The sequence below is a fragment of the Ranitomeya variabilis genome, chromosome 7, assembly GCF_051348905.1.
Source record: "Ranitomeya variabilis isolate aRanVar5 chromosome 7, aRanVar5.hap1, whole genome shotgun sequence".
Classification (NCBI taxonomy): domain Eukaryota; kingdom Metazoa; phylum Chordata; class Amphibia; order Anura; family Dendrobatidae; genus Ranitomeya; species Ranitomeya variabilis.
Window position 1 is genome coordinate 103,043,715 of NC_135238.1, and position 24,962 is coordinate 103,068,676.

Below are 24,962 nucleotides of genomic sequence, written 5' to 3' on the forward strand. Positions count from 1 at the left end.
CCTCTTGTTGCCCACGCCCACTGGACGGCTGGGTCACTAGTCGAGGCGAGTGTATGGAGTATTAAACAAGTGTATGGAGCAAGGCTGCGCCTTTTGGATGGGCTTTGGCCAGTAGTGTGTATGACACATACCTGCCCTCCGGTCCAGGCTCAGAAACTGGGGAATCCTCAGCACACAGTGCGTGTGCTGGGGGAATTCATAAGTCTGCAGTCCCACAGAGTAACTGCAGACTAATCATTTTGGAACAGACAACCCATTTATGGGTCTATGCGTGGCTCCTCCTTCTTAACTATCAGATTCCTACATGCTTTTCTAATTTTTGTTTTACAAAGAAATGCAAGTGACTCCAAATCTAAACACACACACAGTCAATCTACATTTCACTAAGCAGGAAATGTACTTAGATAAAACCAAAATGGAGTCAGGATAGACAAATGAATCCTGATCTTAAACTTCAGCCAGTGCTTGTTCCAGTATCCAAATCCCGTTATGCCCGAAGACCCAAAACTCGTGCTTTCTGTACAGCGTTCAGTCCTATCATGCCAGTGACTCAGAGTCCGTGTCACCGTACCTGACCCCTTGGATCAGCAGCTGTGGTATCGGGGACTGCCTAGGAGTGGTACCTGGTGGCTACTTGCAGCTGAAGTCTGACTTCACCATCGGGTGCTTCAGTAAAAAACAGTTAGCCACTTAGCTATGCCCCTCCTGTGTAAGTCCTATGAGTCCATGCTCCATGTGCGAGCATGACAGTTTGCTCAGGCCCTGTAAACCGCTGATCCCAAGACCCAGCTCAAGTTGCAGCAACCTTGGCAGAGAGTACTCAGCCTGCAACTTATGTATCTTTAATTAATCTGACTGTCTGCTTCACCACGTTATGACAGGGATCATTAGCAATGCCGTGGCTTCCTGAATCGGTGCACTCTGCACTATATGTTGGCCCATCAGTTTCCCTCTGATCTGGCTAAAGTGGGATTCCTGATGTCCTATCTTTGTGGTAGAGGCCCTAGAGTGGTTCAACTTCTTGTGGGAGAGAGGAGACCCTGATCTGCAAGCCTTCCTAGTGGCCTTCCGAAAGATTTTTGATGAGCCGGGCCATATGTCTTGTGCTGCATTTTCTCTTCTCAGACTGCATCAGGGTTTTCTATCTGTAAACCAGTATGCTGTCCGTTTCTGCATCCTGTCTTCCAAACTAGGCTGGAATGACAAGGCTCTGGTAGCCACCTTCTGGGAGGGATTGACCAGAAAGATTAAGGACTAACTGGCTAGTCGAGATATTCCTGCTACCCTTGACGATCCGGATTCCCTGGCGATCCGCATAGACCTTCTAGGAGCGTTCCAGAGAGGTGATGCATGTCAGAAAAATGGCTCCGTCCTTCCAGAGACTACATGTTCTTCAGTCTTCCGAGACTGAGGTCTATTTAGAGCCTATGCAAGTCCACCGTGTGAAGATGGCTGAGCAGCAGTAGGAGCTTCATTGTGCCAATGGATTGTGCTACTACTTAGGTAGCTCGGAACATCTCATGTATTCTTGTCCTGAGAACCCGGAGTAGCTCTTTCAGCAAGCCATGGAGGATTGGAATCAGATTCACATCTGATGTCTCCAGAGTCCCTTGATGGTATCCTCTGTTAAAGGAAAGGCCTTATGCACAGTCGTTCAAGTCATCACGGAGCAGGTTAAGCTTCAGGTAGGAATGCTGCATGTGGAGAAGATCGCATTTTATGTGCTTTCCTGGGCTGTTGCGCCCACTACTCCTGGGTCTTCCATGGATGCATTCTCATGAGCCTGTCTTAGACTGGCAATCTGGTGAGGTGCTTCTTAGAGACAATCCTGTTACATGAGGTGTATGGTCCCTGTACATCCAGTCTGGCCACCGTTGTTGCCATATTCTCCACCATGTCTGCCATCCGCTTGTTGCTCGTGTGCTGACATCGTCTATGGAAAGGAAGTGAAGAGGTTGCCTCCACACAGATCATTTGATGATTACATTAACCTGTCCCAGGGATCCTCACCCTCTCGAGAATGTATCATCTCGGAACGTGAATTGAAGATGGATCCGGAGAAGGTATTTTCAATTATTTTCTCTAAAACAAATCTTCTCCTCTTCTGTGTTTCTGAGGTCTGAAGGGAAAAAAAAACTTTTCTGGTTGCCTGGTGACAATCTGGCCTCAAGGAGAAGTCTGGGTCCATTGGCCTGTTACCAGGGTCATCTCCTCCTAAATCTAAACAGGTTCTTTCTTCTACTCCTGTGTTCCTGAGGCCCGATGGTGTAATGACCTGGAGAGAATTGGGTCCTGAAGAAAAATTCTGGGACTCCAAGGAGTGTATTGATGCCTCACTTCTTCTGCAAAGATGACTTAATCATAGTCCCAGCCTCAGTGGCCTCATTCACTGCATCATCCTGCTCTGCTCTTTGCATGTCAGACAGGTCTCCTGGTGGCGCTCCCCGATTCTTAAAGGGTCAGTGTGCTCACTTTGGGAATACCCCCAGCTAATAGCTGGAAGGCATTATGTATTTAAGGCACGCCACCCAGTAGGCAGGTGCCTGAGCAATGTTCTCCATTTAGTGGTATCATGTGCAGCTGGTGAGTTGCCAGGTCACAGTGACCTATGTTCGGCGATACCTGAACCCTGTTGTCGCTCCCAGCTGTATCTATGCCTGAAACTGCATACAGGGTACGTGACCCTCTTACTGCACCCGGTGGTACTTGTGCCTGAAACCACACCTGCGGCACATGAAGCCTGTCACTGATCCCAGCAGTAGCTGTTCCAGAAACCGCACCCAGGGTATATGAAGTCTCTTAATGCACCCGGCTGTACCTGTGCCTGAAACCGCACCTGTGGTATGTGGATTCTGTTACTGCTGCCAATGGTACCTATGCCTGAAACAGCACCCGTGGTATGTGAAGCCTGGCATCGCTCCTGGCGGTACCTGTGCCTGAAACTGAACCCATGGTACGTGAAGAATGACACTTCTCCCTGCAGTACTGGAGCCTGACTCTGTTCTCTGCATTACATTGACAAATGATTAAAGTTAGATTCAAAAATGATTAAAGAGGTTGACCACAACTTTTACATTGATGGCCTATCCTTAGGATAGGTCATCAATGTTTGATCTGCCGGAGTTCGAAGCCCGGCACCCCCCGCCGATCAGCTGTTATTGGTGTTGGCAGCAGACATCGGCGAGAAGCACATATTCATTGCTGGCTGTTTACTTCTAGTGACTTCCACAGGGTACTACACATCCTCCTCCTATTGATTTGAATGGCAAAGTGATGTTTAACACCTTTTTAAATGTAGTCTTCCCCCTTATAAGATAAAAATCAGATACTTCCCACTTTGGCACAGTTCCAGCAATGTTGGTGACAGGTCTACAGTTGTTAGTCAGAGAGCCTATGTATATAAATATCGAAAAACTGGCCTTCACTTCCAAAAAGAAATCAGGTGTGAACAGGTGTTTACTAAGAGTTGTCATCTCCATATTAGGTGCATTCATTACAGATTTCCCCTGACCCACTTACATTTATCACAGGACGCTGGAACGTGCATGTGTAATGATATAAGTTTCTATAGGTTACGTGCCAGTTTGCAACTCTGAACTGATAACGGTCTTGATTTTACAGGTTCTGAAGTGGTGTGAGATTTGATAATGGACTCAGTGGAATACAGAGCAGTCATCAAGTTCATTTACTTGGAAGGCCGCACACCAAAGGAGATGTTCAATGAGATGAAAGAGGTTTATGATGATTATTCCCCATCATATGATGTAGTCAAGAACTGGCATCATCAATTTATATGTGGATGGACTTTGGTGCAGGCAGCTCCAATTCCAGGGCTACGCCATTCTTCTATTGATGAACACACCATCCAGCAAGTGGAGGTTCCCATTTTGGAAAATTGTCACGTAATCTTTCGCCATCTAGCCCAAAATATCAAGATTAGTGTGTGGTCCATGGAAAAAATCATCCAAGATCATCTTCACATGCATAAGGTATCTGCTCGCTGGTTTCCCCGGCTTCTCACACCTTTCCAGAAGCAGGAACGAGTCGAATGCTCTCAGGCTCTATTGACAATGTGCCAGGGAAATCAGGAGGACTTTTTCAACAGACTGATCACACAGGATGAAAGCTGGGTCCATCACTATGATCCTGAGACTAAAGTCCTATCAATGCAATGGAAGCATCATGACTCACCGCCTCTAAAGAAGGCATGTGCCCAACCCTTGGCAGGCAAGGTCATCCTCAGTATTTTGGGACCAGCACGGAGTAGTATTGATAGATTTCCTAGCAAAGGGTACCATGATCACTGGGACATACTATGCTTCACTGCTGCGAAAATTGAGGGAGGCCATAAAAGCCAAGAGACATGGCATGCTCACGAAAGTTGTCCACCTTCTGCAAGACAATGCACCAGTTCACAACTCACATGTTGCCCAAATGGAAGCATACTACTGTGGCTTTGAAATAGCTACCACATCCCCCTTATTCACCCAACCTTGCACCATCGGACTTCCATCTCTTTCCAACAATTAAGTTATTTTTGAAGAAAATTTTCCAGATGATGAGACTCTGATTTCCAAAGTCACAACATGGCTTTTGGGGCAACCTGTCGACTTCTACAAGCGACATGTTTACAGTTGCTTTAAGAAATGGGAGTAGTGTGTGTCCCTATGTGGCACCTATGTAGAGAAGGATTAATAACTGTGCCAAGTTTCATTGCTGTCAGTCCACAGGAAGTGGGTCAGGGAAAATCTTAAATGAACGCACCTCGTATATGACCAACAAATAAAGTAGCACTTTTAGTAAGCACCTGTTCACACCTCATTTCTATCTGCCTGTTCAGTCTTTTGATATTTGTATACATAGGCTCTCAGACTGAGCACTCCACTCCTCATCCTCAGGTATTTTAATTACAGCAGTATCCTACCTTCCCATATAAATGTAGACTTTAGCCCAAGAGAGGATTCACACAGGCAGGTTTCAGCAACAAGAATCGCCTTATCGTGACTGCCGGTTACACATGAACTGGCCAATTTTGCTGTTAAAAATAGTTACCTACAAGCCAGCTATTTAAAACTGTGGTTTGTCCGTCCTATGGATCACATATAAGTTCGCTCCAAATTCAGCCACTTGTAGTGAACATGGAAAATATTGTCCTCCATTTAAAATGGGCAAGGCGCATGGCAAGGGACGAGGAACTGGACGTGATGGTGCATGCAGAGGCTGTGGGCAAGCTGAAATTGTGCCACAACAAACACCCACACCTTCTTGCCCGACCTTCCTGCCCCAATTACTAGGGGACCGCAGCACACCACTATTGAACCTAGAGCAGTGTCAAAAGGTTGTTGGTTGGATAGCGGATAATGCTTCCAGTCACTTTGCCGCCACCACCACTCTGTCTTCCACATGGTCAAGTCTCAGTAGCCATGAGTTTAGACCACATATTCCTTACCTTGATCCTCCTTCCTCCCACCATGCCGAGTGCACGGAGACAACTGATTCCACACTTGGACACTCCGAAGAGCTGTTCACTTTTACATTTACAGGTTCAGGCCTCTCACCCAGTCTACTTGAAGCGGAGTAAGAGGACATCACATGTAGCGAAGCCAAAATATTTGAGCAGCCACGGTCACACGAAGGCAATGTTGGGAAAGTGTCACAACAGGTGGAAGATGATGAGACACAATTGCCAGAAAGTCTGGAGGAGAATCAGGGTGCAGAAGTGGAAGATGAGGTGGTGGATGATATAGTAACTAACCCCACCTGGCAGAAGGACATGCAGAGCAAGGACAGCAGCACCCAGGGAGAGGGAGGTGTAGCACCCCAACAAGCAGGAAGAAGCAGTGTGGTGGCCGCTGACAGAAGGCAGGCAACTGTTCTCCATAACACCAACACGACGGAAGATGCCAGTACAACTGTTAGGTCTTCCGAGTCAGGTTATTTTTTAAAGACTCTGCCGATAACCCCAAAAAGGCCATTTGCACCACCTGCCAGGCCAGCATTAGCAGGGGTAGCAAATTTACCAGCCTGACCACCACCCAGCATGATCAGGCACATGGCTGAAAAGCAGCTGACTTTGTGGGCCGAATGCCAGGGTCCAGGAACAGTGTCTGCGGGTGACACCACTGCTTCTTCCGCTGTTGTGCGTGCATAACAATCCCTTGTCCATAATGCATGTGAAGATGCCTCTGCCCTGCACCTGTTGTTGCATACTCTCAACTATCACCATCAGCAAGCACGTCCTTGTCCCAGCGCAGCGTTCAGTTATCCATACCCCAGTCCTTGGAACACAAGCGCAAATATGCAGCCAATGCCCCAGAGGCCACACTACTAAATTCCAACATTTCGTGACTGCTTGTGATCGAAATGTTGCCTCTTAGGCTCGTGGAGACGGAAGCTTTCCGCAAAATGATGGGGATGGCCATCCTTCGATACTTGGTTCCCAGCTGCCACTATTTCTCCCGGTGTGCCGTCCCCGCATTACACAAGCACGTGTTCGACAACATTAGCCGTGCCTTCAACAGCGCAGTTACTGAGAAAGTCCACCTAACGGACACGTGGACAAGTGCTTGTGGGCATGGATGGTGCATCTCGCTGACGGCACACTGGGTTTACATAGTGGAAGCCGGGACCCAGTCGCAGCTTGGAATGGAACACGTCCTCCAGACACCGAAGATTGCGGGCCATAGGTCAATCAGGGTTGCCCCACAGTCTACAGCTCCTGCACCTCAACCTCCTCCTCCTCTTCCTCCTTTTCCGCCTCCATCTCCAAAATGACCACATCTGTCACAAGTTGGAAGCACTGCAGCACTTCCTCAGCCAAATGGCAACAGGCTGTGCTGAAGCGACTATGCTCAGGTGACTACTGTTAATTCTGCTCTTGGGCTCCCTCCGGTGGTTGTTGGTGGTAGTGCATTTGTCTTGGGGTTGTAATCCTGGGCAGGTGTTTCTGCTGATTTCAGCTCTATTAGGTATTTAGGTGTGCAGGATCCATGAGTCCTTGCCAGTTGTCCATTGTTATTGGAGGGATTGCATCTCTCTCTGGCTCCTCATGCCCTGCTGCCAATTCAGCTAAGATAAGTGTTTGGTTTTTTGTCTCTGTGCACACATTCAGTGTGCTTTGCAATTCAGTGCAATTCATTGTGATTTTGTCCAGCTTAGACTTTGTTTGGATTTTTCAGTCATGTTGGATTCTCAGGAGATACAGATATACTTTCTATGTCTTTAGTTAGATGTAGTATATTTGTATTATCTGCTGTGGATATTTTTAGGATTTTAATACTGACCGCTTAGAATTCTGTCCTATCCTTTTCTATTTAGTTTGAAGTGCCTCTTTTGCTAAATCCTGTTTTTCTGCCTGCGTGTGTTTTTCCTCTTGTACTCACAGTCAATATTTGTGGGGGGCTGCCTATCCTTTGGGGTTCTGCTCTGAGGCAAGGTAGAATTCCCATTTCCATCTATAGGGGTATTTAGTCCTCCGGCTGTGTCAAAGTGTCTAGGACGTGTTAGGTACATCCCACGGCTACTTCTAGTTGCGGTGTTAGTTTAGGGTTTGCGGTCAGTACAGGTACCACATACTCCTGAGAAAGTCTCTCATGCGGCTCCAAGGTCACCGGATCATAACAGTACAACTGGACTACAATGAGTTAAATGCATCTCAGAAGAAGGGAAGAAAAAGCCATTTTTTTTCTGTAGCTTGCTTTGTCTTTTCTTCCCTCTTTTCCTCTGGGTGACTGAGGAGTCTTGTGCTAGCATGGATGTTCAGGGATTAGTTTCTCGTATAGACCAGCTTGCTGCTAGGGTACAGGATATTTCCGATTATATTGTTCAGACTCCGCTTTTAGAGCCTAGGATTCCTACTCCTGATTTGTTTTTTGGGGACAGGTCCAAATGTTTGAGTTTTAAAAACAATTGTAAACTGTTTTTTGCTCTGAAGCCTCGTTCCTCTGGTGATCCCATTCAGCAGGTTAAAATTATCATCTCCCTGCCGCGTGGCGACCCTCAGGATTGGGCATTTTCCCTGGAATCTGGGAATCCGGCCTTGCTAAATGTAGATGCCTTTTTTCAGGCTCTAGGATTATTATATGATGAACCAAATTCTGTGGATCAAGCGGAGAAGACCTTGTTGGCCCTATCTCAGGGTCAAGAAGCGGCAGAATTGTATTGTCAGAAATTTAGAAAATGGTCTGTGCTGACTAAATGGAATGAGGATGCTTTGGCGGCAATTTTCAGAAAGGGTCTTTCTGAATCTGTTAAAGATGTTATGGTGGGGTTTCCCACGCCTGTTGGTCTGAGTGATTCTATGTCTCTGGCCATTAAGATTGATCGGCGCTTGCGGGAGCGCAACTCTGTGCGCGCTGTGGCGTTGTCCTCAGAGCAGATGCCTGAGCCTATGCAGTGTGATAGGATTCTGTCTAGAACAGAACAACTAGCATTCAGACGTCAGAATAGGTTGTGTTTTTATTGTGGCGATGCTTCCCATGTCATTTCAGTCTGCCCAAAGCGTACAAAGAGAATCGCTAGTTCAGTTACCATCGGAACTGTACAACCTTAATTTCTGTTATCTGTGACCTTGATCTGCTCATTGTCGTCATTTTCTGTCATGGCGTTTGTGGATTCAGGCGCCGCTTTGAACTTAATGGACTTTGAATTTGCCAGGCGTTGTGGTTTCCCCTTGTAGTCTTTGCAGAACCCTATTCCTTTAAGGGGCATTGATGCTACTCCTTTGGCTAAAAATAAACCCCAGTTTTGGAAACTGGTGACCATGTGCATGGCGCCAGCCCATCAGGAAGATTGTCGTTTTCTGGTGTTGCATAATTTGCATGATGCTATTGTGCTGGGTTTTCCATGGTTGCAGATACATAATCCTGTGTTGGATTGGAAGTCTATGTCTGTGACTAGTTGGGGTTGTCAGGGGGTTCATAATGACGTTCCTGTGATGTCAATCTCCTCTTCCTCCTCTTCTGAAGTTCCAGAGTTTTTGTCTGATTTTCAGGATGTATTCGATGAGCCCAAGTCCATTTCCCTTCCACCGCATAGGGACTGTGATTGTGCTATTGACTTGATTCCAGGCTGTAAGTTTCCTAAGGGCCGACTTTTCAACCTGTCTGTGCCTGAACATACCGCCATGCGGAGTTATGTTAAGGAGTCTTTGGAGAAAGGGCATATTCGGCCATCTTCTTCACCGTTGGGAGCAGGATTTTTTTTTGTTGCTAAGAAGGATGGCTCCTTGAGACCCTGTATTGATTATCGCCTCTTGAATAAGGTCACGGTCAAGTTTCAATACCCTTTACCTTTGCTTTCCGATTTGTTTGCCAGGATTAAAGGGGCTAGTTGGTTTACTAAAATTGACCTTCCGGGGGCATATAATCTTGTTTGTATTAAGCACGGTGACGAATGGAAAACTGCATTTAATACGCCCGAAGGCCATTTTGAATACTTTGTGATGCCATTCGGGCTCTCTAATGCTCCATCTGTTTTTCAGTCCTTCATGCATGATATCTTCCGGAATTATCTTGATAAAGTCATGATTGTATATTTGGATGACATCTTAATTTTTTCCGATGATTTGGAGTCTCATGTGAAACAGGTCAGGATGGTATTTCAGATCCTTCGTGATAATGCTTTGTTTGTGAAGGGGTCTAAGTGTCTCTTTGGAGTGCAGAAGGTTTCTTTTTTGGGCTTCATTTTTTCTCCCTCATGTATAGAGATGGATCCGGTTAAGGTTCAGGCCATTTATGATTGGATTCAGCCCACATCTGTGAAGAGCCTTCAGAAATTTTTGGGCTTTGCTAACTTTTATCGCCGTTTCATTGCTAACTTCTCCAGTGTGGTTAAACCCCTGACCGATTTGACAAAGAAAGGCGCTGATGTAACAAATTGGTCCCCTGTGGCTGTTTCTGCCTTTCAGGAGCTTAAACGCCGATTTACTTCTGCCCCGGTGTTGCGTTAGCCAGATGTTTCTCTTCCGTTTCAGGTTGAGGTTGACACTTCTGAGATTGGGGCAGGGGCCGTTTTGTCTCAGAGGAATTCTGATGGTTCCTTGATGAAACCGTGTGCCTTCTTTTCCCGTAAGTTTTCGTCTGCTGAACGCAATTATGATGTCGGCAATCGGGAGTTGTTGGCTATGAAGTGGGTGTTTGAGGAGTGGCGACATTGGCTTGAGGGAGCCAAGCACCGTATTGTGGTCTTGACCGATCATAAAAATCTGATTTACCTCGAATCTGCCAAACGGCTGAATCCTAGACAGGCTCGATGGTCCCTGTTTTTCTCCCGTTTTGATTTCGTGGTCTCGTATCTTCCGTGTTCTAAGAATGTTAAGGCTGATGCCCTCTCTAGGAGTTTTTTGCCTGATTCTCCTGAGGTAGTTGAGCCGGTCGGCATTCTGAAGGAAGGGGTGGTCCTTTCTGCCATTTCCCCTGATTTGCGACGGGTTTTGCAGGAATTTCAGGCTGACAAACCTGACCGCTGTCCAGTGGGGAAACTGTTTGTTCCTGATAGATGGACTAGTAGAGTGATTTCTGAGGTTCATTGTTCTGTATTGGCTGGCCATCCTGGTATTTTTGGTACCAGAGATTTGGTTGGTAGGTCCTTTTGGTGGCCTTCTTTGTCGCGTGATGTGCGTTCTTTTGTGCAGTCCTGTGGGACTTGTGCGCGGGCCAAGCCTTGTTGTTCCCGTGCTAGTGGGTTGCTTTTGCCTTTACCGGTCCCTGAGAGGCCCTGGACGCATATTTCTATGGATTTTATTTCAGATCTTCCGGTTTCCCAGAGGATGTCGGTTATCTGGGTGGTTTGTGACCGGTTTTCTAAGATGGTTCATTTTTTGCCTTTGCCTAAATTGCCTTCCTCTTCTGATTTGGTTCCGTTGTTTTTTCAGCATGTGGTTCGTTTGCACGGTATTCCGGAGAATAGTGTGTCCGACAGAGGTTCCCAGTTTGTTTCTAGGTGTTGGCGGGCCTTTTGTGCTAGGCTGGGCATTGATTTGTCTTTTTCTTCCGCATTTCATCCTCAGACAAATGGCCAGACCGAGCAAACTAATCAGACTTTGAGACTTATTTGAACTTATTTGAGATGCTTTGTGTCTGCTGATCAGGATGATTGGGTGGCTTTCTTGCCATTGGCCGAGTTTGCCCTTAATAATCGGGCTAGTTCGGCTACCTTGGTTTCGCCCTTCTTTTGTAATTTTGGTTTTCATCCTCCTTTTTCTTCGGGGCAAGTTGAACCTTCTGATTGTCCTGGTGTGGATTCTGTGGTTGACAGGTTGCAGCAGATTTGGGGTCATGTGGTGGACAATTTAGTGTTGTCTCAGGAGGAGGCTCAGCGTTTTGCTAACCATCGTCGGTGTGTTGGTTCCCGGCTTCGGGTTGGGGATTTGGTCTGGTTGTCTTCCCGTCATGTTCCTATGAAGGTTTCTTCCCCTAAGGTTAAGCCTCGGTTTATTGGTCCTTATAGGATTTCTGAGATTATCAATCCGGTGTCTTTTCGTTTGGCCCTTCCGGCCTCTTTTGCCATCCATAATGTTTTCCATAGATCTTTGTTGCGGAAATATGTGGTGCCCGTTGTTCCCTTGGTTGATCCTCCTGCTCCTGTGTTGGTTGATGGGGAGTTGGAGTATGTGGTTGAGAAGATTTTGGATTCTCGCTTTTCGAGGCGGAGGCTTCAGTACCTTGTCAAGTGGAAGGGTTATGGCCAGGAGGATAATTCTTGGGTTTTTGCCTCTGATGTCCATGCTGCTGATTTGGTCCGTGCCTTTTATCTGGCTCGTCCTGATCGGCCTGGGGGCTCTGGTGAGGGTTCGGTGACCCCTCCTCAAGGGGGGGGTACTGTTGTGAATTCTGCTCTGGGGCTCCCTCCGGTGGTTGTGGGTGGTACTGCAGTTGTCTTGGGGTTGTAATCCTGGGCAGGTGTTTCTGCTGATTTCAGCTCTATTAGGTATTTAGGTGTGCAGGATCCATGAGTCCTTGCCAGTTGTCCATTGTTATTGGAGGGATTGCATCTTTCTCTGGCTCCTCATGCCCTGCTGCCAATTCAGCTAAGATAAGTGTTTGTTTTTTTGTCTCTGTGCACACATTCAGTGTGCTTTGCAATTCAGTGCAATTCATTGTGTTTTGACTTTGTTTGGATTTTTCAGTCATGCTGGATTCTCAGGAGATACAGATATACTTTCTATGTCTTTAGTTAGATGTAGTATATTTGTATTATCTGCTGTGGATATTTTTAGGATTTTAATACTGACCGCTTAGAATTCTGTCCTATCCTTTTCTATTTAGTTTGAAGTGCCTCTTTTGCTAAATCCTGTTTTTCAGCCTGCGTGTGTTTTTCCTCTTATTCTCACAGTCAATATTTGTAGGGGGCTGCCTATCCTTTGGGGTTCTGCTCTGAGGCAAGATAGAATTCCCATTTCCATCTATAGGGGTATTTAGTCCTCCGGCTATGTCGAGGTGTCTAGGACGTGTTAGGTACATCCCACGGCTACTTCTAGTTGCGGTGTTAGTTTAGGGTTTTCGGTCAGTACAGGTACCACTTACTCCTGAGAAAGTCTCTCACGCGGCTCCAAGGTCACCGGATCATAACAGGTGACAAACCGCACAATGCTGAAGAGTTGTGGACAGCTCTAAAAGAGCAGGCAGATCTGTGGCTGACACTGCTGAACCTACAGCCCGGCATAGTCATGTGTGACAATGGCCGGAACCTGGTGGCGGCTCTCAGGCATGGCGAGCTCACACACGTACCATGCCTGGCCCATGTGCTTAATCTCGTGGTTCAGCGGTTTCTCAAAACTTACCTGGAGCTGCCGGATCTGCTTGTCATAGCACGCCGCCTGTGTGCCCATTTTAGAAAGTCAGCTACAGCTTCTGCCGCCCTTGCCGTGCTTCAGCAGCATTTGCAGCTTCTTGCTCACTGACTGGTATGTGATATCCCCACGCATTGGAACTCTACACTGCAGATGTTGGGAAGGATTTGTGAGCAGAAGAGGACAGTTGTTGACTACCAGCATCAACAAGGCAGTCGGTATTCAGTTCAGACTCCACACATGAGACCTCAGGAGTGGACATGGATGTCGGACATATATATATATATATATATATCATCCTCCAAAACGTTGAGGCCTCCACCAAGATAGTGAGCTTTGATGATGCCTTAATTAGTGTCACCATCCTGCTTCTCTGTGTTCTGAAAGGCTCTCTGCTCACAATCAAAGAGAATGCTTTGCAGGCAGAGCACGATAAGATGGAGCAAGGAACCATGCAGGGTGATTACACACAGCCTGTCCTCATCTCATCCCAATGTGGATTGGGTGACAATGAGGAGGAGGAAGAACGGGAGCTACTTTCATGCACTATAGATGGTACTACCTGCACAACTGTTATGCCATCTGTTCAGCGTGGATGGCCTGAGGACAGGGAGAAGGAAGAGAAGCATCGTCAGTCTTTCTCTTGGTGAGGACAAGGAAGTCTTGCCTGTTAGCAGTCTGGCACTCATGGCTGAGTTTGTTACGCTGCCTTTCCCATGACCCTCGCATTCTCAAAATTATGGGTGACCGTCTTTACGGGTTGGTGACACTTCTAGACCCACGCTACAAGGAGAACTTTCTATCTCTTATTCCTAAGGTAGACAGATCTACTAAAATGGGACAGCACCAGAAGGCCCTTGTTGCGGAATTATTATAAAAAATTGCCATATGAAAACGCTTGCATCAGAGGTCACAGTTCATTGGACAACCAAGGAATACAGGTGAGAGAAACACAACTCCACTCCCGCAGAGCCAGGGGAACACTGGCAAAGTTCTGGGAGAGTTTTCTCAGACCCATGCATTGCACAGGCCCTGAGGCATGGGGTAGTCTCACAAGGATTTCAAAGTTTGGGAAGAACATAAGGGAGTACCTTGCTGACTGTACCCAATGTCCTCCATGATTCCTCTGTGCCTTATAATTGTTGGGTATCCAAGCTGGACACGTGGCATGACCTAGCTCTCTACGCCTTCATGGTCCTGGCCTACCCTGCCGCTAGCGTTTTGTCAGAGTGGGATGTTAGGGCTGCTGGTAGAATTATAACTGATAAGAGCATCCGCCTGTCAACTGAAAATGCTGACAGGCTGACTCTTATAAAAATGAACAAGGGCTGGACTGGGCCAGACTTCTCAACACCACCGAATGATAGCAGCGTAACATAAACTCAAATCCAGTATCTTTTTTTGGGAGGTCTATTCCCATGCACCTCTTCACACCCACACATGGGTATACGCTTCTTGATTTTGGCTATTTGCTGTTGTCCTCCTCCTTCTCCTCATCCTCAACTTCCACTACCATATCACCAGGGTGACCGTGGTCCGTGATGCAACACCCACATAATATTTTTAAAGGGTGTTTATGATGCACATTAAAAAAGTTGTTATACAGTATGTTCATGTATACCCCCCAGGGGTAAATGTTTGTCAGCCCATACACTTAGTGCATGAGCATTACAAGTATAGGAGACCCGCTCCTTTCTATTGGAAACTTTTTTTTTATGAGGCCCTCCTCCAAGTCTCTTCTAAGGGGCATTGGTGTGCCTCCAAATTTTTGGCAGGCCTTGCATTCACTGCATATGCAAACAGTATGGGAGACCCACTTCATAATAATGGGAACATTGTTTTCAAGAGCCCTCCTGTACGTTTCTTCAAAGGGGTATTGGGGTGCATCCAAATTTTGGGCAACCCTGCCACTCACTGCATTTGCAATAACAGTATAGGAGACCCACTGTTCAATACTGGGAATAACAAAGCATAGCCGGCTGATGGCTCTCTAAGAATAATAAAGGCCCTATAAAAATAGGCTTTGTAACTTTCAGAGTCCCTGCTTCATAAATGAAACAGGATGTGTCTGATGATGTGGCAATTAACAGTAAAAAGAAAGCATTTGCACTACTAAAGCAGGATGGCACCATTGAAGCTCTAAAAAACTATAGGGAGAAAAATACTTTATCTAAAAAACTAATTAAAGCTGCCAAAAAGGAAACAGAGAAGCACATTGATAAGGAGAGTAAAACTAATCCCAAACTGTTCTTCAACTATATCAATAGTAAAAGAATAAAAACTGAAAATGTAGGCCCCTTAAAAAACAGTGAGGAAAGAATGGTTGTAGATGACGAGGAAAAGGCTAACATATTAAACACCTTCTTCTCCACGGTATTCACGGTGGAAAATGAAATGCTAGGTGAAATCCCAAGAAACAATGAAAACCCTATATTAAGGGTCACCAATCTAACCCAAGAAGAGGTGCGAAACCGGCTAAATAAGATTAAAATAGATACATTTTCGGGTCCGGATGGCATACACCCACGAGTACTAAGAGAACTAAGTAATGTAATAGATAAACCATTATTTCTTATTTTTAGGGACTCTATAGCGACGGGGTCTGTTCCGCAGGACTGGCGCATAGCAAATGTGGTGCCAATATTCAAAAAGGGCTCTAAAAGTGAACCTGGAAATTATAGGCCAGTAAGTCTAACCTCTATTGTTGGTAAAATATTTGAAGGGTTTCTGAAGGATGTTATTCTGGATTATCTCAATGAGAATAACTGTTTAACTCCATATCAGCATGGGTTTATGAGAAATCGCTCATGTCAAACCAATCTAATCAGTTTTTATGAAGAGGTAAGCTATAGGCTAGACCACGGTGAGTCATTCGACGTGGTATATCTCGATTTTTCCAAAGCGTTTGATACCGTGCCGCACAAGAGGTTGGTGCACAAAATGAGAATGCTTGGTCTGGGGGAAAATGTGTGTAAATGGGTTAGTAACTGGCTTAGTGATAGAAAGCAGAGGGTGGTTATAAATGGTATAGTCTCTAACTGGGTCGCTGTGACCAGTGGGGTACCGCAGGGGTCGGTATTGGGACCTGTTCTCTTCAACATATTCATTAATGATCTGGTGGAAGGTTTACACAGTAAAATATTGATATTTGCAGATGATACAAAACTATGTAAAGCAGTTAATACAAGAGAAGATAGTATTCTGCTACAGATGGATCTGGATAAGTTGGAAACTTGGGCTGAAAGGTGGCAGATGAGGTTTAACAATGATAAATGTAAGGTTATACACATGGGAAGAAGGAATCAATATCACCATTACACACTGAACGGGAAACCACTGGGTAAATCTGACAGGGAGAAGGACTTGGGGATCCTAGTTAATGATAAACTTACCTGGAGCAGCCAGTGCCAGGCAGCAGCTGCCAAGGCAAACAGGATCATGGGGTGCATTAAAAGAGGTCTGGATACACATGATGAGAGCATTATACTGCCTCTGTACAAATCCCTAGTTAGACCGCACATGGAGTACTGTGTCCAGTTTTGGGCACCGGTGCTCAGGAAGGATATAATGGAACTAGAGAGAGTACAAAGGAGGGCAACAAAGTTAATAAAGGGGATGGGAGAACTACAATACCCAGATAGATTAGCGAAATTAGGATTATTTAGTCTAGAAAAAAGACGACTGAGGGGCGATCTAATAACCATGTATAAGTATATAAGGGGACAATACAAATATCTCGCTGAGGATCTGTTTATACCAAGGAAGGTGACGGGCACAAGGGGGCATTCTTTGCGTCTGGAGGAGAGAAGGTTTTTCCACCAACATAGAAGAGGATTCTTTACTGTTAGGGCAGTGAGAATCTGGAATTGCTTGCCTGAGGAGGTGGTGATGGCGAACTCAGTCAAGGGGTTCAAGAGAGGCCTGGATGTCTTCCTGGAGCAGAACAATATTGTATCATACAATTATTAGGTTCTGTAGAAGGATGTAGATCTGGGGATTTATTATGATGGAATATAGGAATATAGGCTGAACTGGATGGACAAATGTCTTTTTTCGGCCTTACTAACTATGTTACTATGTTACTATGTTACTATGTGTCACACACCACATGGCCAGATAAGGTTGTAAAATGTTAAAATGGCATTTCCGAGTGAATGCATTCGTCTTGGTTGAAAGCAAAGCTAAAGTTCAAAAACTCATCAAAAACGCTACGTGTGAACATAGCCCAAGATGTGGAGGAGCATTTTTGTTTTTGGATATATTTATTTTGCCTTATATACAAGTCATTACCCTAGAAAGGATGTTCCTTAACATATTTCCCAGGAAAATCCATTTTGGTTTCGTTTTTGTATGTTTTATTGTGAGTCTGTGAAAGTGGCGTAAGACAACATTGTTCACAACAGTGATCTGGGAGTCAGAAATGCTTCCAGGGGTCTTCCCCCTGTTGTTCCCATGTAATTTGAGCACTGTTCCCAGCGATTTCCCCAATTTCTAGTCCCTCTGCAGACCGCTGTGGGGGGTGGCACTGGAAAAATGCTCGAATTTCCCATAGACTTACATTGGGCTCGTTTCTTGGGTCGAGCACCCGAGCATTTCAATTTGCTCGACCTGAGCAACAAGTACCCGAGCATTTTAGTGCTCAGACATCACTAGTGCTAAGTATTATCAATTTTTCTAATGTTCTAGAGCAGTAATGCAATTCAAATTTCATATACTGTATTTCATGTTTGCATACAGAGATAGAGAGTGCGACTTTATTTGTTGGTTATCCCTCAGATAGGTCATCGATATTGAATCAGTAGGAGTCTGATGCCAGCACCTCTGCCAAAGAGTTGTATTAGTCTTTGGCAGTGACCCGATGTAAGCATATCTGGATCTGTTTTGCACTTCTCTCCCCAATGTGTAATTTTGCTTTATCATTAAAGGAGTTTTTCAGACTAGGGCTAGTTTCAGGCACTGAATGATGCTGAATACTAACAATGTGTATTATACTTATAGATAACCTTTCACCAGGTGTGGCCAATATAAGCTGCGACCACTGCCTTTCAGGACTTATCTACAGCATTCTGTTATGCTATAGATAAGCCCCGATCCGACTTGCAAGAGAAGAAAAATAACTTTTATTATACTCACCTGTGGGGCAGTCTGGTCCGATGGATGTCGCAGTTCCAGGTCCGGTGCCCCCCATCTTCTTATGTTCGCTGCACTCCTGCTTGCTTCATGGCTCCCGGCATCGTGCTCCTGCGCATGCGTACTTATCTGCTGTGTTGAACATATGAAGTGCTCTACAATTTCCTAGAAGACAGCTGCGCTGACTTTGATAAAACACAGTGGACCTAAACCAGCAGATGGCATAGCTCCCCAAACCATCACTGATTGTGGAAACTTCACACTAGACTTCAAGCAGCTTGGATTGTATGTGTCTCCACTCTTCCTTTAGACTCTGGCACCTTGATTTCCAAATGAAATGCAAAATTTACTTTCATCTGAAAACAACACCTTGGACCACTCAGCAACAGTCCAGTTCTTGTTCTCCTTGGCCCAGGTAAGCCACTTCTGGCATTGTCTATTGGTCATGAGTGGCTTGACACAAGGAATGCAACACTTATAGCCCATGTCCTGGATACGTCTTGTGTGTGGAGACTCTTGAAGCAATGACTCCAGCAGCAGTCCACTCCTTGTGAATCTTTCCCAAATTTTTGAATGTCCTTTTCTTAACAATCCTTTCAAGGCTGCGATTATTCCGGTTGCTTTAGAAACTTTTTCTACCACACTTTTTCCTTCCTCTCAACTCTCCATTAATATGCTTGGATACAGCACTCTGTGAACAGCCAGTCTCTTTAGCACTGACTTTTTGTGGCTTCCCCTCCTTGTGGAGTGTGTCAATGACTGCCTTCTGGACATCTGTCAAGTCAGAAGTCTTCCTCATTATTGTGGAGCCTACTGAAGCAGACTAAGGGACCCTTTTAAATGCTTAGGAAGCCTTTGCAGGTGTTTTTTGTTAATAATTCTAATTTACTGAGATAACGACTTTTGGGTTTTCACTGGCTGTAAGCCATAATCATCAACATAAACAGAAATAAACACTTGAAATGGATCACTATGTTTGTCACTACTCTTTATAATATGAGTTTCACTTTTTGTATTGAAGAACTTACATAGTTACATAGTTACATAGTTAGTAAGGCCGAAAAAAGACATTTGTCCATCCAGTTCAGCCTATATTCCATCATAATAAATCCCCAGATCTACATCCTTCTACAGAACCTAATAATTGTATGATACAATATTGTTCTGCTCCAGGAAGACATCCAGGCCTCTCTTGAACCCCTCAACTGAGTTCGCCATCACCACCTCCTCAGGCAAGCAATTCCAGATTCTCACTGCCCTAACAGTAAAGAATCCTCTTCTATTCTGGTGGAAAAACCTTCTCTCCTCCAGACGCAAAGAATGCCCCCTTGTGCCCGTCACCTTCCTTGGTATAAACAGATCCTCAGTGAGATATTTGTATTGTCCCCTTATATACTTATACATGGTTATTAGATCGCCCCTCAGTCGTCTTTTTTCTAGACTAAATAATCCTAATTTCGCTAATCTATCTGGGTATTGTAGTTCTCCCATCCCCTTTATTAATTTTGTTGCCCTCCTTTGTACTCTCTCTAGTTCCATTATATCCTTCCTGAGCACCGGTGCCCAAAACTGGACACAGTACTCCATGTGCGGTCTAACTAGGGATTTGTACAGAGGCAGTATAATGCTCTCATCATGTGTATCCAGACCTCTTTTAATGCACCCCATGATCCTGTTTGCCTTGGCAGCTGCTGCCTGGCACTGGCTGCTCCAGGTAAGTTTATCATTAACTAGGATCCCCAAGTCCTTCTCCCTGTCAGATTTACCCAGTGGTTTCCCGTTCAGTGTGTAATGGTGATATTGATTCCTTCTTCCCATGTGTATAACCTTACATTTATCATTGTTAAACCTCATCTGCCACCTTTCAGCCCAAGTTTCCAACTTATCCAGATCCATCTGTAGCAGAATACTATCTTCTCTTGTATTAACTGCTTTACATAGTTTTGTATCATCTGCAAATATCAATATTTTACTGTGTAAACCTTCTACCAGATCATTAATGAATATGTTGAAGAGAACAGGTCCCAATACCGACCCCTGTGGTACCCCACTGGTCACAGCGACCCAGTTAGAGACTATACCATTTATAACCACCCTCTGCTTTCTATCACTAAGCCAGTTACTAACCCATTTACACACATTTTCCCCCAGACCAAGCATTCTCATTTTGTGTACCAACCTCTTGTGCGGCACGGTATCAAACGCTTTGGAAAAATCGAGATATACCACGTCCAATGACTCACCGTGGTCCAGCCTATAGCTTACCTCTTCATAAAAACTGATTAGATTGGTTTGACAGGAGCGATTTCTCATAAACCCATGCTGATATGGAGTTAAACAGTTATTCTCATTGAGATAATCCAGAATAACATCCTTCAGAAACCCTTCAAATATTTTACCAACAGTAGAGGTTAGACTTACTGGCCTATAATTTCCAGGTTCACTTTTAGAGCCCTTTTTGAATATTGGCACCACATTTGCTATGCGCCAGTCCTGCGGAACAGACCCCGTCGCTATAGAGTCCCTAAAAATAAGAAATAATGGTTTATCTATTACATTACTTAGTTCTCTTAGTACTCGTGGGTGTATGCCATCCGGACCCGGAGATTTATCTATTTTAATCTTATTTAGCCGGTTTCGCACCTCTTCTTGGGTTAGATTGGTGACCCTTAATATAGGGTTTTCATTGTTTCTTGGGATTTCACCTAGCATTTCATTTTCCACCGTGAATACCGTGGAGAAGAAGGTGTTTAATATGTTAGCTTTTTCCTCGTCATCTACAACCATTCTTTCCTCACTATTTTTTAAGGGGCCTACATTTTCAGTTTTTATTCTTTTACTATTGATATAGTTGAAGAACAGTTTGGGATTAGTTTTACTCTCCTTAGCAATGTGCTTCTCTGTTTCCTTTTTGGCAGCTTTAGTTAGTTTTTTAGATAAAGTATTTTTCTCCCTATAGTTTTTTAGAGCTTCAATGGTGCCATCCTGCTTTAGTAGTGCAAATGTTTTCTTTTTACTGTTAATTGCCTGTCTTACTTCTTTGTTTAGCCACATTGGGTTTTTCCTATTTCTAGTCCTTTTATTCCCACAAGGTATAAACCGCTTACAGTGCCTATTTAGGATGTTCTTAAACATTTTCCATTTATTATCTGTATTCTTATTTCTGAGGATATTGTCCCAGTCTACCAGATTAAGGGCATCTCTAAGCTGGTCAAACTTTGCCTTCCTAAATTCAGTGTTTTTGTGACTCCCTGACAAGTCCCCCTAGTGAAAGACAGGTGAAACTGTACAATATTGTGGTCGCTATTTCCTAGATGCCCGACCACCTGCAGATTTGTTATTCTGTCAGGTCTATTAGATAGTATTAGGTCTAAAAGTGCTGCTCCTCTGGTTGGATTCTGCACCAATTGTAAAAGATAATTTTTCTTGGTTATTAGCAGAAACCTGTTGCCTTTATGGGTTTCACAGGTCTCTGTTTCCCAGTTAATATCCGGGTAGTTAAAGTCCCCCATAACCAGGACCTCATTATGGGTTGCAGCTTCATCTATCTGCTTTAGAAGTAGACTTTCCATGATTTCTGTTATATTTGGGGGTTTGTAACAGACCCCAATGAGAATTTTGTTACCATTTTTCCCTCCATGAATTTCGACCCATATGGACTCGACATCCTCATTCCCTTCGCTAATATCCTCCCTTAAAGTGGACTTTAGACAAGACTTTACATAGAGACAAACCCCTCCTCCTCTCCGATTTTTACGATCCTTTCTAAACAGACTGTAACCCTGTAAGTTAACTGCCCAGTCATAGCTTTCATCTAACCATGTCTCGGTTATTCCCACTATGTCAAAGTTTCCTGTAGATATTTCTGCTTCTAGTTCTTCCATCTTGTTTGTCAGGCTTCTGGCGTTTGCGAGCATGCAGTTTAGAGGATTTTGTTTTGTTCCAATCTCCTCGCTGTGGATTGTTTTAGAAATGTTCTTACCTCCCTTCTGAGTATGTTTTCCTGGGTCTTCTTTGTTCGAGTCTAATGTTTTTCTTCCCGTCCCCTCTACTTCTAGTTTAACGCCCTCCTGATGAGTGTAGCGAGTCTTCTGGCGAATGTGTGTTTCCCAGGTTTGGGAAATAAATTAACTTTTGATCTAATTTTGTGAGAAGCACCTATACAGTAGTATAATGCAGCCCCATAGTAGTATAATGCAGCCCCATAGTAGTATAATGCAGCCCCATATCAGTATAATGCAGTCCCAGAGTGGTATAAGGAACCCCCATTGCGGTATAATGAAGCCCCATAGCAGTATGATGCACTCCCATAGTACAATGCAGCACCATAGCAGTGTAATGCAGTCCCATAGTATAATGCACCCCCATAGCAGTATAATGCAACCACATAGCAGTATAATGCTCCGCCATAGTAATATGCAACCCCATAGTAGTATAATGCATCCCATACTACAATGCACCCCCATATTATAATGTACCCCCATAGTAGTATAATGCAGCACCATAGTAGTATAATGCACCCTTCTTACTAAATTTTATGCACAAAGGGTAAATATGTGTTCGCTTACCAAAGACAAACCCCTATTAAAATATAACTTTTAATGAATATAGATAAAATAGACCCTAATTAAGATCCCCCTAACTGAAAATGCCTCAATGCACTGGGCTGAAAGAAAGTGAAAGTGGAGAAAGACAAAATCGATAAATCTACTATACTCTCTAATTAGCTAGTATTCAATGATTTGAGGTTATGAGCAAAACTACCTATATCAACAGTACAAAGATATCCAAGGATACGCCCAGTATTCGTCCTCACAAACAAATAGCCCCACAATGGGTGGTAACTAGAATAATGGTGATATGATCATGCTGGTATGTAACAACAGTCTTAGGCTACGTTCACATTTGCGTTGTGCGCCGCAGCGTCGGCGCCGCAACGCACAACGCAAACAAAAACGCAGCAAAACGCATGCACAATGCTGCGTTTTGCGCCGCATGCGTCCTTTTTTTCATTGATTTTGGACGTAGCAAAAATGCAACTTGCTGCGTCCTCTGCGCCCGGACGCGGGCGCCACAGGGACGCATGCGGCGCAAAACGCAAGTGCGACGCATGTCCATGCGCCCCCATGTTAAATATAGGGGCGCATGACGCATGCGGCGACGCTGCGGCGCCCGACGCTGCGGCGCCGACCGCAAATGTGAACGTAGCCTTACTCAGCCAATATCACGGGAAATCTAGGTAGGCAAGAGCTAATAACCCAGGCCCCTGCGATTTCCCTCAACTCTGGGAAACCCTGACTGACCCTTCTCCCAGAGTTTACACTGATGGTGTGCATGTCTGGGCCTCCACCCTCACCCTGTCTCCTGTTTCAACCCTAGGCTGAAACCACCACCCACCACCCAGTGAAGAGACCACTTACCAATACCCACAGTTAGCACAGACAAGGATAACGGAAAATATGCACCACGCTGCAGTCACACAGGAATACACTATAAGTGCACAGGGCAAAACAATACAAATAAAGGAAGGAGAAAATATGACAAAGGGAAATACACCACCGGATACGAAACTCCTTCTCCTAGACCACCACTCCAGACCGAGATAACCAAGCACACGACATAAGCTATAATCGGCGACGCCCAAAGCCCAGCAAAACTATTTAAAGGCAGTGGGCGTGACTCAGCCCTCAACCCGAGCACCAGCCAGATTAACCCCGGATAATCTGGATCAAATCTAACCGGCGCCACTGAGCATATAGTGGACGAATGAGGAATTACCGCTGTCTGTCGTTCGCCCTAGTGTGAACAGCGTCCGACAGCCAAACTGTAAATCTGCCATTAATAGACATCACTGTGTCACAGCAATATTTATTGTTTAGATACTTATTAGCTACTACTTTGTTCAATAAGTTCAAGATCTGTTGTTTTTTTTTACACTGAAAAAGATACCATTAAAACAAATAGTGATTAAAAAAGAACCTTTAAGGAATATTGCAGCAAAAGATTTTTTCCAAGTTTGGAATACTTTGTTCAATAAGGACAATGAGCCTCTCTTCTTTTTTTCTTTTAATTACTATTTATAATGTGTGAAATGTGCCTTAATAGATCACATTTTAAATGTCAAATAAAAATCACATTTTTGTTTAAATTAGTGGATGATGAAAAAATAGTTTTGACTTTTGAGCATTTGAAATGAATTATCTGTTTGCAATATGACCATCCTTTGGTCCACTTTATTTAATGTCTTTTAAAACGTATGAATAGGAAGCACAGCGAGAAGGTCACAGCACTTTGTGATCGTTAGCACACTACTCCTTACTGATTGTCACGTAGCTTGTGCAATACTGCAATTGGATAATCCAGCATCAGCAGACAAACTTAGATTAAATACAGTGTTCATAGGTGTTTGTTTTATAGTTTGTTTTCTTATTGGCATGTGAATAGAAAATACAGTTTTAACCCATATTGCCTGCCGATACGCCTTTTAACGGTGGTCATCAAGGGCGCCATCTGGTGGCCACAATACCCACTGGTATCAACTGTATATGACAGCTGACACCCTGCAATACCGGCCCTGGCCTGTTTTGAAGTCAATCGGGGGCCGATTAACCCCTTAAATACCACTGTTAATCACGACAGCGGTATTTAATTGATTACAAGGGAGTCACAAGACCCCTTGGCAACCATCGGACTCCTGCGATGAGAATCATAAGCTATAAGCTGGATCTCACAGTCACAGTCAGTGAGACACTGACAGTCTCATGCACTGTTCAGTGTTCAAACTTAAAATTAAACATGTCTCACAGTGGGAATAAGTGAAAAAAAGTGAAAAAAAGCTTCATAAAATATGTAAAAACCAGCATTTGTGATAAAACAAAAATAAAAAAGTACACACAATTGGTATCGCCACATCCGGAAAAACCCGCTACTGGACTGTAAGACGCATATAGACCATAAGACGCACCCCAAATTTTCAGAAGGAAAATGGGGAAAAAAATTAATGTGTCAAATGGGGGTCCGTCTTACAGTCTTAATTCAGCTT

The 24,962-nt window shown here is 44.5% G+C and overlaps 1 protein-coding gene across 1 annotated transcript in view; it reads left to right on the plus strand.

Moving 5' to 3' along the window:
* Window positions 1–24,962, plus strand: part of PGAP1 (post-GPI attachment to proteins inositol deacylase 1) — a 1,745,445-nt gene that overhangs the window by 1,636,075 nt on the left and 84,408 nt on the right. The window lies entirely within an intron of this gene.